Here is a 12,631-nt window from a genome sequence, read left to right on the forward strand (position 1 = left end):
AGGGATATTTTGTAATGTATTCTACTTATAGAAGCAGGGCACAGGATTCTCAGAAATACTACTGGAGGAAATGTGCAGTCAGAATTATCCTACCCTTGAATTTAGATGGGTGCAGAAGGGCAATCTTTCGTTTAAGAAATTAAATAATAAAATGATTTTTTTCCTCCTCCACCTTTAGATCGTTGGGGGGGCCAATTTCATACCATCAAAACAAATTTACACAGTCCACCTAGAGTTACCTGCAAATCATACAGCAACTTTGAGGGATGGACAGTTACAGTGGTACCTCCGGTTACGAACTTAATTTGTTCTGGAGGTCCGTTTTTAAGCCGAAACCGTTCTTAACATGAGGCGCACTTTCGCTAATGGTGTCTCCCACTGCTGGCGCATGACTTCCACTCGCATCCCAGGGCAAAGTTTTCAACCAGGAGCATCTACTTCCGGGTTAGCGGAGCTCGTCACCAGAAGCGTTTGTAAGGAGGACAGTACGTAACATGAGGTTCCACTGTATTGTCAAAGCGTTACTTCAATAATTGTATGTATTTGTGCAACATTTCTCCACTGAAAGTAGGGACATGCTAAGCAAAACCAGGACATTCCAGGATCAAATCAGAAACCAAGACAGCTTCTCTAAATCAGGGACGTTCCTGCAAAACAGGGAAATTTGAGGGTCTGCAGTGGGTTTTCCCGGAGAAAACAGTGGAACAAAAGAAAAACCTATTAGACCCATGCCTGCAAATCAAGAGACAAAGAGAAGTGTGGATGAGCCCTCAGAGTTTGCTCTCCAAACCACATCTGGGCCTTGTGATTGCTCACACTATTTACCAGGCCACAACAATGTGCCATGAAATACCCTAAAGTGTGCATTGAAAAATTAAGCACAAGAAGAAAGGAATGGGTTAAAGTGAGACCTGAATATATACCTACACACAAGGGAAGAAGGAGTGGGCAGAATGACAAACCTTCACAGTGAATCACCACAGAAACACTTAGTGAAGTCATAAGCACAAGGCCAGGTTAAAGCATGGGCTATGTGGCCTGTGGCCATGTGCCCGCAGTCTCGGGGGACCCACTAGCATTCTAGACCAACTTCCAAAATGCCGTGTCCGTGGCTGTTCTTACAGCATAGTATTTTGTTTCTGCTGTGCCTTTCTTAATACATGCTCTCCTTTCTCATCATTGAGTGTCCAAATGCACAAAACATGAGAGAGAGAGAGAGAGAGAGAGAGAGAGAGAGAGAGAGAGAGAGAGAGAGAGAGAGAGAGAGAGATTGCATTTTCCACTCAGAGCCCACTGGCAAGAGATAGGCTTAGCATTCAAAACGGGTTAAAATAAATTATTTTATATTTGGTTTATAAAATATTTTGGGTTACGCCCACACACGCATGTAGGCTTCCCCTGTGCAGATGCCCCAAGTTCAATGTATGGACACCTGAGGGATCAGGTAAACTGTGTGACAATGGGTGGGCCCAGCAGTGTGGCTCCACAGCCTCTTGTACTATCCTGAAGAGACCCCTCCATACAATAAACAGGTGAAGGGGGATTAAGAGTCATTTGCTTCAAGTGCACAATATGATGATCCACTAATACTTGTAGTATTTCCCCACGTTTGTATATAGCCTAATTTGCTTTACTGTGCATATGTGCACATATCATGTGTTTTTGAGTTCGGAATTGGCCCAGCTTTCACGTTACGGTAATCCATGGTAAGCAATAAACCATGGCTTACTGTGGACAAGCAGCATGCTAGTGCATAGTGCTCAATTGTTCCTGCTTTGAATGACCCTGCCTGGGCCTGGAACTGGAAGAAACAAACCATGAGGTTTGGCTTATTGTTACTTGCATGTGAACCAATGCTAGTGATTTGTTTGCTCCAAACAAAATACGAACAGTAAGGCAATGGCAAACCTTAGCTTCTCACTCATGGTTTGTTGCGGAAGCAGCAAACCACAATGCAATGCTTTGCATGTGATGTCAAGCCTCATAGTTTGTTTCTTCCAGTTCCAGGAACAGTGGAGCAAAGTGGGAGCAATTGGGCAGCATGCACTAGTAAGTACTGCAGCTCATCATGGTAAGATACAAACCATGGTTTCCTCTAGAATAAAAACCATGCCAAACGATAAATAAATGGGTGTGTTGTTGAAATCGATCTTGTACTACTACGGTACTTACCGTACATCTCAGGAAGTGTAGCAGAATGACGATGCAAGTTCAAAACAAATAAATACTGTTTTTAGCTTATGATTGATTTAAATTGCTTTTTGAATGTTTTAAATTGCTTGTTGAATGTTTTAAATAGCTGTTTTGATTGCTAATTTTATCCGTGTATTCTTTTGTAAACTACTATGAAGTTTGTTTGTTACAAACAAGTGGTACATAAATTTTATGAAATGAAATAAAACCAAAGGTTTGCATTCAAAAGAGGATGCAAAGTTTGCAAAATAACTCCTATATTCTTCAGTAGACTCTAGATTTTCCAACTGGTGAGATACAAGCCTCTTTACCATCATGCAGAATTCAGTGCCTCAGCGCAATGCCTTGGAAAGTTTCAAAACAATTCCAAATGCCTGATGGGATGCCAGCCAACTATCCTGTTTAACATACCATTATTCATGAGCATGCAAAAATCAATATGACACCACAGAAGGTACTTTGATGAAGCAGCATAATAATCCTTAAATCGCTCACTGGCTTCCTTGGAATACTTATACAGGCATAACAGAAGTATGTGACTTAACTGTGACATTTAATTGACTATTTATTTAGTGATTTGCATCCAAATATGAAGCTTTAAGAAATTACCACATTTTACTAGCAACTGCTCCCTCTTTCCCCCCTCATATATATAAAAAAACTAAACTGCTGGTAGTGGACTTCCCAGGATATTAAAATCGTTTTACAACCTATATTCCCATGCTTTCCCTGCTGGTTGCTTTTGTGACTTTTAAACTCTGCTGGGGGGTCTCTCTTGCTGGAGAGTGTGTTTAGCCCTGCACTTTAGATCTAGGGATCCAGAGCCAATTATTTTGTTAATTTTTGCTAATTTCCTCCCACAAGTGATCTACAGTCGTACCTTGGAAGTCAAACGGAATCCGTTCCAAAAGTCCGTTCGACTTCCAAAACGTTCGGAAACCATAGCACAGTTTCTGATTGGTTGCAGGAAGCTCCTGCAGCCAATTGGAAGCCACAGAAGCCCTGTTGGACGTTCTGCTTCCAAAGAATGTTTGCAAAGCAGAACACTCACTTCCGGGCTTGCGGCATTCGGGAGCCAAAACGTCCAAGTACCAAGGTGTTCGGGATCCAAGGTACAACTGTATATCTTTATCTATATCATCTATATAGATATAGATATATTTATAGCTATATATATTTTCTCCCTGCAACTGCATAGATGCATGAACCATTCTATGACTACTGGAGCTGATAGACCCTATGCAGCACTAATCTCCACCTCCATTGCTGTGTCAATATCTGGTCATTGGCATCATATAGGGAGGCAGTAAGGATGTACTGTCCTGGGTCCTGTGCAAGTCTGGGAAAGACACATCATCTGAATGTCCTGAACTTCCCCACTGATAGCCACTTCAAAGTCCAATTCCATCAAGAACAACAAAATTGGCATTGACTGGGATAACCACACTAATCATGGGTAAAGCTCTACTCATTGCCTAGATCCAACTAAGTTTGTGAATAGGTTGCCTGAATCTCATTGCAATCTGTGTTGGGGTCACAGAGGACCAGACAACAGCATCTAATACTCCTGTCCTTGCCCATTCAGTCTCAGACCCTCTTGTGCTCAGCAGAAAACGACAGAAGGAGGCTTTTACTCACACTGAACACACTAGAAGCCTCTGCAGAATCAGGAGTCCTGGCAGAAGCCACCTTTAGACCTCCCTTTGCTCAACACAATAAGGTCAGGAACACAGAAAGCAGTGCTGAGGTAGATGGGGACATTTGGCATGCACAGCCCTGTGTCCCCAACAGAGATGGATATTTCCTGTTCAAGCATAACACCTGAGCAGTGGTGCACAAAACTGCAGCATTCAGCTTGTGGCAGATGAAACAGAGCAGCCAAGTAGATATCAGTAAATGTGAAGATACCCAACCAATAGCTGGGCTGGGAACCAGAGGTGAATTCGCCCCAGGGACTTCAAGGTGAGAGAAACATGCCTTGCTTGTTCTGAACCCTTTGGCTCCAAACTTCCTCATGTGATCCACATGCCTCATAGAATATTTACCGTATTTAAAATACCAGGAGCAAAGGGGACAAAATGATTGTTGTCTGTTTTACTATAGGCACAAGCCAACTCACAAAAGGATGCTAACAATTTGCCAAAGGCAACATCAGAAAGGCATAGAGAATACCACGGCTGGTGGAGGAGGGACTGTCCTATTGACCACTCTTCCTTCTTCCTTCTTCTGTTTGTATGCTTTTCAGGTGCCTGATGCTGCCCCACTAAGATAGCATTGCACTGTAATGGGCTCAATTAAGGAACTTAATGATTCAGGCTCCAATCTTTTTCACTCACACAACACAAACCTAGGTTACGAGTAGCAAGTATCAATTATACAAGTGTAACCGGCTGCTATAATCAAACACTAATTTATAAACATATAACACAGAATAACTTCAATCACTAATTTATAAACGTATAACACAGAATAACACTCATGATTCAATCCAACATCAGTTCAATGTATTCAAGTCATATGTTGTACTTCATATTGGGTATCCATATGACATATAAATTGGTTCAAAAGTACTTTCAAATGAATGTGTAATACTTGAGTTTGTTTTTTTGTTCACCGCTACCAGGAATATATATAGTTTGGAATATACTGTGCCTGACGATGTCAGTCAGTGGTTATTCCACAGAATGGATTGTCCAAGCACAGTGACAAGTATAGGTGGCAGTGGAGCATCCAGGTGAAGACGAGACATATATATATGAAGGTGGCAAGGGAGTATCCAATAGCAAAAAGTATCCAAAAGCAGAAGACAAGGTTACCCAGGTTATGTGCCTTGTTTTGCCAAAGTTGGCTTCTTCAGTGAGCGAATTGCTGCATGTTATAAGGGAATAAAAAGTCAGTCTTTCTACCACCAAAAACGCCAGTAATGTCCTTATCAATGTATGTACAGTGGTACCTCGGTTTATGAACACAATTGGTTCCAGAAGTCTGTTCATAAACTGAAGTGTTCATAAACTGAAGCGAACTTTCCCATTGAAAGTAATGGAAAGTGAATTAATCCGTCCCAGATGGGTCCGCGGCGTTTGTAAACCGAAAATTCATAAACCGAGGTGTTCATAAACCGAGGTTCCACTGTACATACCTTTCCACGATAAAGTACTAGCTGGAAAAACTCCAGGTAAGTAATGCTCCAATTACCAGATAAGGCTCTAGTCCATATAAAGGTCTGGCTGCAGACATTAACAGGTGTGATCAATCAAAGCTAACATAGATAATTTTTAAAAGGGCTTTCCAAATTATGCTTACAGTGTATGACAACAGGTTACATGCTCAATAGAATTGAAACCATTATCATCCCATACAGAGGAATTACAGATAACAATTATAGTCAATGTCAGTATTTAAACCATGCGGATATAAGGTATTGAAGAGAAAGATAAACTTGGTTTCCTGCTGCATTAGTTCCTGCCTGGCTAACTCCATGGGGCCTGAGTAGGCCCATAACAAGGTTAAATCTCGATTTGTATGGGATGCTTCTATGAAATGGTTAACAAGTGGTGCATCGGTGACAAAATTCCTGATTCTGGATCTATGTTCGGAGATTCTAACCTTTATTGGTCTGAGTGTGTGACCCACATAAAGAAGCCCGCATGGACATCTAATGATGTACACAACTCGTGAGGTGGCGCAAGTGGCAAAGGAGTAAATAATAAACTTGTATCCTGTGGTATTGGAAAACTCCTTAACCTGTAGATCCAGATTGCATACTCTACAGCGCCCACACCTATAAAAACCCTGTGGGGGACCCGAAAGGAGAGACTGATTGGACACTACCTTCAAATCAGAATGAACCAACTTATCTTTAAAGGATTTTGTACGCCGTTTAGCAAATAGAGGAGTAACACTACATCCAGGGATATCCTTGCGGATATGCCAATGACGTTTTATGATCTTAACAATATCAGATGTTAAGTTGTTATATTCAAGGGAGAGCACCAAGTGGGAAGAATCAGACCTTATGTCACCACTCACTTGATTTTTGAGAAGAGCGGTCCTGTCTATAGACTGGGCTCTTAGGAATGCCGAATTTATGACAGTAGATGGGTATCCACGTCGTGCGAGGGAAGTGGCAAGCTTTTTAGAATGACTAAAAAAATCTTGTGGTTTAGATGAGCTACGTCTTAGCCTGAGGAATTGGCCCACCGGCAAATTATCTCGCAAGTGTTTGGGGTGATTTGACGTGTAATGCAAAAGTGAATTTTTGTCAGTATTCTTCTTACATGGTCGTACCTGCATTTTCAATTTGTCTATAAAGACTTCTACGTCTAGGAAAGGTAGATTACTATGACTATACTTTCCTCCAAACCTTAAATGGGGATGAACATGGTTAATCCATTTGTCAAAATCACTGAAAATGTCAGAAGCAAGGATAAACAAGAGGTCGTCAATGTACCGCCCATAATACAGCACGTGTTCACCAAATGGATTATTATTTGTAATGTGAGCTAAATCAAACTCCCTCATGTATATATTCACTATACTCGGGGCAGCAAAAACTACCGAGAAGGAAGAAAAAAGAAGGAAGCGCTGTGGGTTAAACCACAGAGCCTAGGGTTTGCTGATCAGAAGGTCGGCAGTTTGAATCCCTGCGACGCGGTGAGCTCCCATTGCTCAGTCCCAGCTCCTGCCCACCTAGCAGTTCGAAAGCAAGTCAAAGTGCAAGTAGATAAATAGGTACCGCTCCAGCGGGAAGGTAAACGCCGTTTCCGTGTGCTGCTCTGGTTCGCCAGAAGCGGCTTAGTCATGCTGGCCACATGACTCGGAAGCTGTACGCCGGCTTCCTCGGCCAGTAAAGCAAGATGAGCGCGGCAACCCCAGAGTCGTCCACGACTGGACCTAATGGTCAGGAGTCCCTTTACCTTTATGATATACTTGGGGTGCTGTCCTTGGAGTCTGACTCAGATGTTGGAAATTCAAATGTTGAATGGAGGCCCAAATACTTTTATGGGTGAAAATCTTCCTATCTATAAAGTATGCATCCATGCAACAGGAGCAGAATTCTACCCTCTTCCCCTTTCCCATATTTCTTACTGAGCAGGAAGGAAACTTCTACTCACAATCACAACTAGAAATTACCCACTCCCTACACATCCACTGTTATAGGTTACTGCTTGAGAAATGGTCACCAAACATTCACCCAGTATGTATTGACTTCCACAACCCCTTTCTTGCCATTCCATAATACAGGCTAGCATCTCCTCCGCCCCACCTCCCATCCCAACTAGAAAGGTATGGCGTACTGAATGATGATCACAGAAAGACTTGTGGCAAAAGCAGAGGCTAAAGCACAGCTGCCCCAAATGCCAACCCACTACCCAAATCACTCTCTCATCTTTCCTTCCTTCCTGAGCACCTCATGCCCCAGAGCTATAGAAACTTTTGCAAACTCTTCTTGCTGTGGCTTAGACAGCACAGCTGCTTTGGAGAAAACTGAGGCTGGGCCTCAACCCTCCTCCTATCAAGAAAGGCTGTGATTACAATCAGTGCTTTATGGCACCATGGCCTCCAATGTTTGCTGGGCAAAAACTGGGTACACTTTTTTTTTTACCACTGGCTAAGAAAGTGGTTCATAAAAAAGTCTATCTACTTCTGTTGTAATTAAAGTCTTTAAAAGTAATAATAATAAAAGCTTAGTTTTTATTTGTCCCCATGCTGCCCACCAAGTCAGAAAAGAAGATAGCAGGAAGTTGGTACCATTGGCACTCCTTGAGGACGGCACAGAATACAAAACACAGATCTGCCCTTGATGAGTTGCTGAACATCCTAGCCTTAGTAACTGGAGCTTCTGGCTAACAAAGAACTAGTGTGTGCCACACTGAGCTGCATACAAAAGGCAGCTTTGCAGAACTAGGCAAGGGTTAAGGCCAGTAATTTTGACAGAAGGGAGATCATTGCCCCTCCTCGGTTCTTAGCCCAGTGTCAGCTATGCCAGAATGGGGATAAGCCAATTTGCATTGCCTTGGCCACTCGAACTAGCTAGCGTTGCAGTACAAGCCTCAGGCTTATTCAGCTTGTTTCATACCAAATGCCAAACTAATCAAGAGTTACAATCCAGGCACTCTTCTTTCCTAAATGCTGAGGATTTGGATCAGTTACATCAAATGCAGGAAAACTGTAGCGCAACCCACAAACATTTCCATTCTTCTTTTGAGCACCTGTTACCAGCCTTCAGACATTCATTTTCCACACACATCCTTCCACAGGAATCATTCTGAAAGTATTCCTGTGGAGGCAGACAGTATACGAAAACCAGCCCTAAAGTTATGGACACCTGATACTTTTGATCCTCCATAGGTCAGAGAGATGATACTAAAAAGGGACCCACCCACCTTGCTTTGTGTTTTCTTTAGGAACTTTACCTCTGGCTGCCTAGTATGCTTTTTTGTGGAGCTTTTGACTGGAAACACTTCTAGTGCTAGTGAATTGGCCTTTATGTAGTGCCAAGTGGCTACTATGCACATCCTGTCATTTTTAGCTCTACGATGTAAGAAGTTTCATCTGCCAACTTTCTCTCCTTTACAAAAGAGAACCAGTGTAGTGTAGTAGGATCAAATCCCCACTCCAGTGTTGAGGCTCACTAGGTGACCTTTGGCCAGTCACTGGCTCTGAGTCTGACCTACCTCACAGGGTTGTTGTGTAGATAAAATAGGCAGGAACCATGTGTGCTGTTTTGAGATGCCTAGAGGAAAGTTGGGGTGGGAAGCCCAGCCAGATGGGTGGGGTATAAGTAAAATAAAATAAAATAAAATAAAGTTTTATTATTATTTATTGCATTTATGTGCCATCTTTCTTCTTAAAGGACCCAGGGCAGTAAACAATGTATTGAAAATATTACAACAATAAGAAAACATATAAAAAGATTCAATACAGAAACAATACCAACACAGCACCACAAACCAAGCACTGCTATTTTGGAATTATTGAATATATAGGCTTTGGACATAATATTATGCCACAGTTAATAAAAAACAGAAGCAAAGCTTCTCAACTCCTCATGGGTGTGTTAGTGATGGAGGAGAGAGGAGCACATGAGCCTGGGGAAATGCTTGTTTCACTTTAAGCACACTAAACCATGACCTATCATGACATCTGAATATAAACAGCATTGGTCTTTAAAAAAAGGCTTTAAATAAAAGGATGTTCTTGTCCCTTGCTTCAAAGAACCTGCAAGACAAAACACACTCATTGGGAATGCCACAGGATATTAAACTGGTTGTTACTTACCCAACTGTTAGATGGACGGGGCACCCACAATAGGGCCTCTTCCAATGACCTCAAGGATTGGGAAGGCACATATGGGATGGGAGGAAGTGTTCGTTCAGATGTCCCTTTGGTATGGCTTTCTAGAATTCAAAAAAGGGAGAAAAGCATGGAAAAAACAAGATCAGTAACTGGCAGGAAACTGTACCATGTCTTCTTCTTTTCCTCTTTTTTGAAAAAGCATCTATCCCAGTCATGAAAGCCTAGGTAATGCAGAAGAGAAGCTATAGCATTGCAAATTCATACCAGCACATTCATTCCTAATCCCACCTATTATCCAAAGCATTGCAATTTTTCAGGATTCATATCACTGGTCTTAGATACAAGGTTTTAAAAAGTCAAGCTCAATTGTTATAATATAATGCCAGGCAAAAAGCTGCTGGTCCCCATATGGCACTTAGCTTTGCAACCATCACTGAGAATGAATTTGTTGGATAGGTAGTAAACACAAGCATGGTACACTAGAGGAGGTTTTGTGGTTAGGGGAAATCCAGCAAGAGTATATCCAGCCATGTATTAAAAACCCACAAATGCCACCATAACAGTCTGCTGCGATTCAAGAAGTCATGAGTTTGTGACACCTGACTTGAAAGTTCATTTCCCACACCGTCACAAGAGGGACTGGCTTCAGATGGCCAAATAAGGGAGCTGGCCTTTGATAAAACTGTCAGAAACATAGGAAGTTGATGTACATCAAGTCAGACCACTGTGTCCATCTGGCTCAGATCTGTCCATGCTAACTAGCAGCAAATCTCCAGGGTTCTAGGAAGGAGTCTTTCCCAGCCCTATCTAGAGACACCAGGGACATTCTGAACGTAAAGAAAATGCTCTGCCCCTGACCTACAGCCCTTCCCCTATCAGCTGCTTACCCATCTGCAGTTTCTCCTGTCTCTAAATTTCAGATGAGGGCATTTTAAAGCTGAGCAAAAGGCTGCAGTCTCTTTTACAGACGTGAAAACTCAGGAGAGGAAACAGCCCAAGGAAAAACAGGATTATTTCACAGTGCCACCCACAAGGAGGCTGAAACACCCAAACAGTTTTGCACATTGAAGAGTCCTTCACACCTGTTCAAAGAGGGCGCAAAGCACAGGCGGGTGAACATCACTGTAGGTGTAAGCAGAGAGTTCATGCTGGGCAGAGAGCAAATGACACCACCAGTTGCAAAGTGAGGAAGATTCGAGCTGCCAGTCCAGGCAGTGCCTTAGATATGAGGAGTAGTTTTCATTCACAGTTCATAAATCTAGCAGCAGGCTGGACCTCCCGTTACTTTACCTCAGTTGTACGCTCAAGTTAACTGTTGTGCTTGCCCAGGGGAGTTAATGATTAATGCAGTCAAGAGCCATCCCTCCTCAATATTTAGTAAAATAAGGAAAGGGGGGGGTCCTCTAGTCATTTATACAGGATAACAAGTACACATGTTCCTTTTTCCTATAGAGCATAGACTGCTAATTCCATCAGATACACCTATTTTGAACCTTTGGTGGGGGTGGGGGAAGGGGAAGGGGTGCCTGATGGCTGCAAAAAATATATTTACCAAGAGGGATAAAAACAAACTTCCAAGAGGCCAGCTACTATATATAGCACAGGCAAAACATCCAGGGGTAGGTTGGGTTACAGATCCCTCACCCTACTCAAGAAGGAGGTGTTGCCAGTCTCCTAAAATCATTCTTCCTTGGGAGGTGATAGGATTCTATTTCTAGTTATTGGCTTGCCAGAATATGAATACACACACACACACACACACACACACAACAGAACATCTACCTAAAATAAGGATTTAACTCTTCAAGAGACCTCAAAGAAATCCCCTCACCTTACATTATATACATTATTATGTCTATAAACAGAGAGAGAGAGACATCTTCAGGCCCAGCACTTTTTTGTTATGACACAGGGCACCATAATATCTTGGATTATGTTGCCCATTGACCCAACTTCTCAGTAGCAGTTCCCCCATTACTTGAATGCCTTCCCTGGTGAGGTACACCTGTCTTCCTCATTAACAATATCCAGGAGGAATTGAAAAACATCATTCACCCAGGCATATGATGGCTGAAAAATACTTTTTCAGAAAACCATGAAATTAGATGTGGTGGTGTGTGTATGTTTTTAATTTCCTTTTAGACACTCTTAATTACTTTCAAGTTTTTTAATAGGTTTTTGTTTCTAATTGTATCATTGTATTTACTACTGTGTTTGCTGAAATTTAATAAATAAGAATAAGCAGCAGCAAGACAAAACTCTGGAAAGGATTGCCCCAGGATGAGATACTAGCCTGCCCTGAGTTCTCTTGTTCCATGGGAGCACCAGGAAAAGGGAAATAGTACAGTGGGATATGCAGTGTGAGCAGAGAGCACATGTTCCCTCTACCAGCCTCTTTCTGCCCTTACATTTCTAGGCAAAATAAATTGTCATCCACAGAGCTTCCAGACAGGGATGGGTCAATTCCCAGGAAGGAAGGAAGGAAGGAAGGAAGGAAGGAAGGAAGGAAGGAAGGAAGGAAGGAAGGAAGGAAGGAAGGAAGGAAGGAAGGAAGCATTACTAGCCTTATTAATCCAGTTAAGTGTTTCACAGTGGGCAAAATGAGGGCTTGTGATTCTTTTCAGCAGCGCAATAGGCATTTCGATTTAAAAAAATTGATAAAGTAATTTAAGGCCTTGAGCAAGAGTGATAAAAGAAGTCTAGCCCAAAACCTCTGTATTAACTTAAAACAACTCCATGATGTACATGCTGTGATTTCTGTCCTGGGATACAGTCAGCATTTACTGTGCGGATATCTTGAGAGAATGGGTGCTCTCATTGGTCAGAAAGAGCCAAGAGCCACCCCTTCGAAACTGAGGTGCTATTGTCCCCTCCCACCACCACCGGATCCATACCCATGATATAGGCAAAAATCTGCCTTTATTCCCTTATTGGGTTCTCCATCGGTTGGAGAATATAACAGAGGCCAACCAGAGAAGTTTGAGAAGCAAAGCCTTTATTTTCGCTGTTGCAACAGGGTCCTTCCCCTCACGCAGGAGAACAAGGAAGGAACCCCAAACAAAGGTGTCTTGCCCTTAAAAAGAAATTTGAAATTGGTTTCAGCCCACCCCCCAGAAGCATCATCCATATGTCACAGAAG

General features: G+C 42.3%; 1 protein-coding gene across 3 annotated transcripts in view; it reads right to left on the reverse strand.

Annotated features, from left to right (window-relative positions):
• Window positions 1-12,631, reverse strand: part of TFEB (transcription factor EB) — a 74,346-nt gene that overhangs the window by 20,503 nt on the left and 41,212 nt on the right. For all 3 annotated transcript variants that reach the window (XM_035121593.3, XM_088673350.1, XM_035121594.3), the window contains exon 2: window positions 9,475-9,593. The gene's annotated coding sequence lies outside the window, so the exon portion shown is untranslated. The remainder of the gene's footprint in view (window positions 1-9,474; window positions 9,594-12,631) is intronic.

Source organism: Zootoca vivipara, chromosome 7, assembly GCF_965207765.1.
Source record: "Zootoca vivipara chromosome 7, rZooViv2.hap1.1, whole genome shotgun sequence".
Lineage (NCBI taxonomy): Eukaryota > Metazoa > Chordata > Lepidosauria > Squamata > Lacertidae > Zootoca > Zootoca vivipara.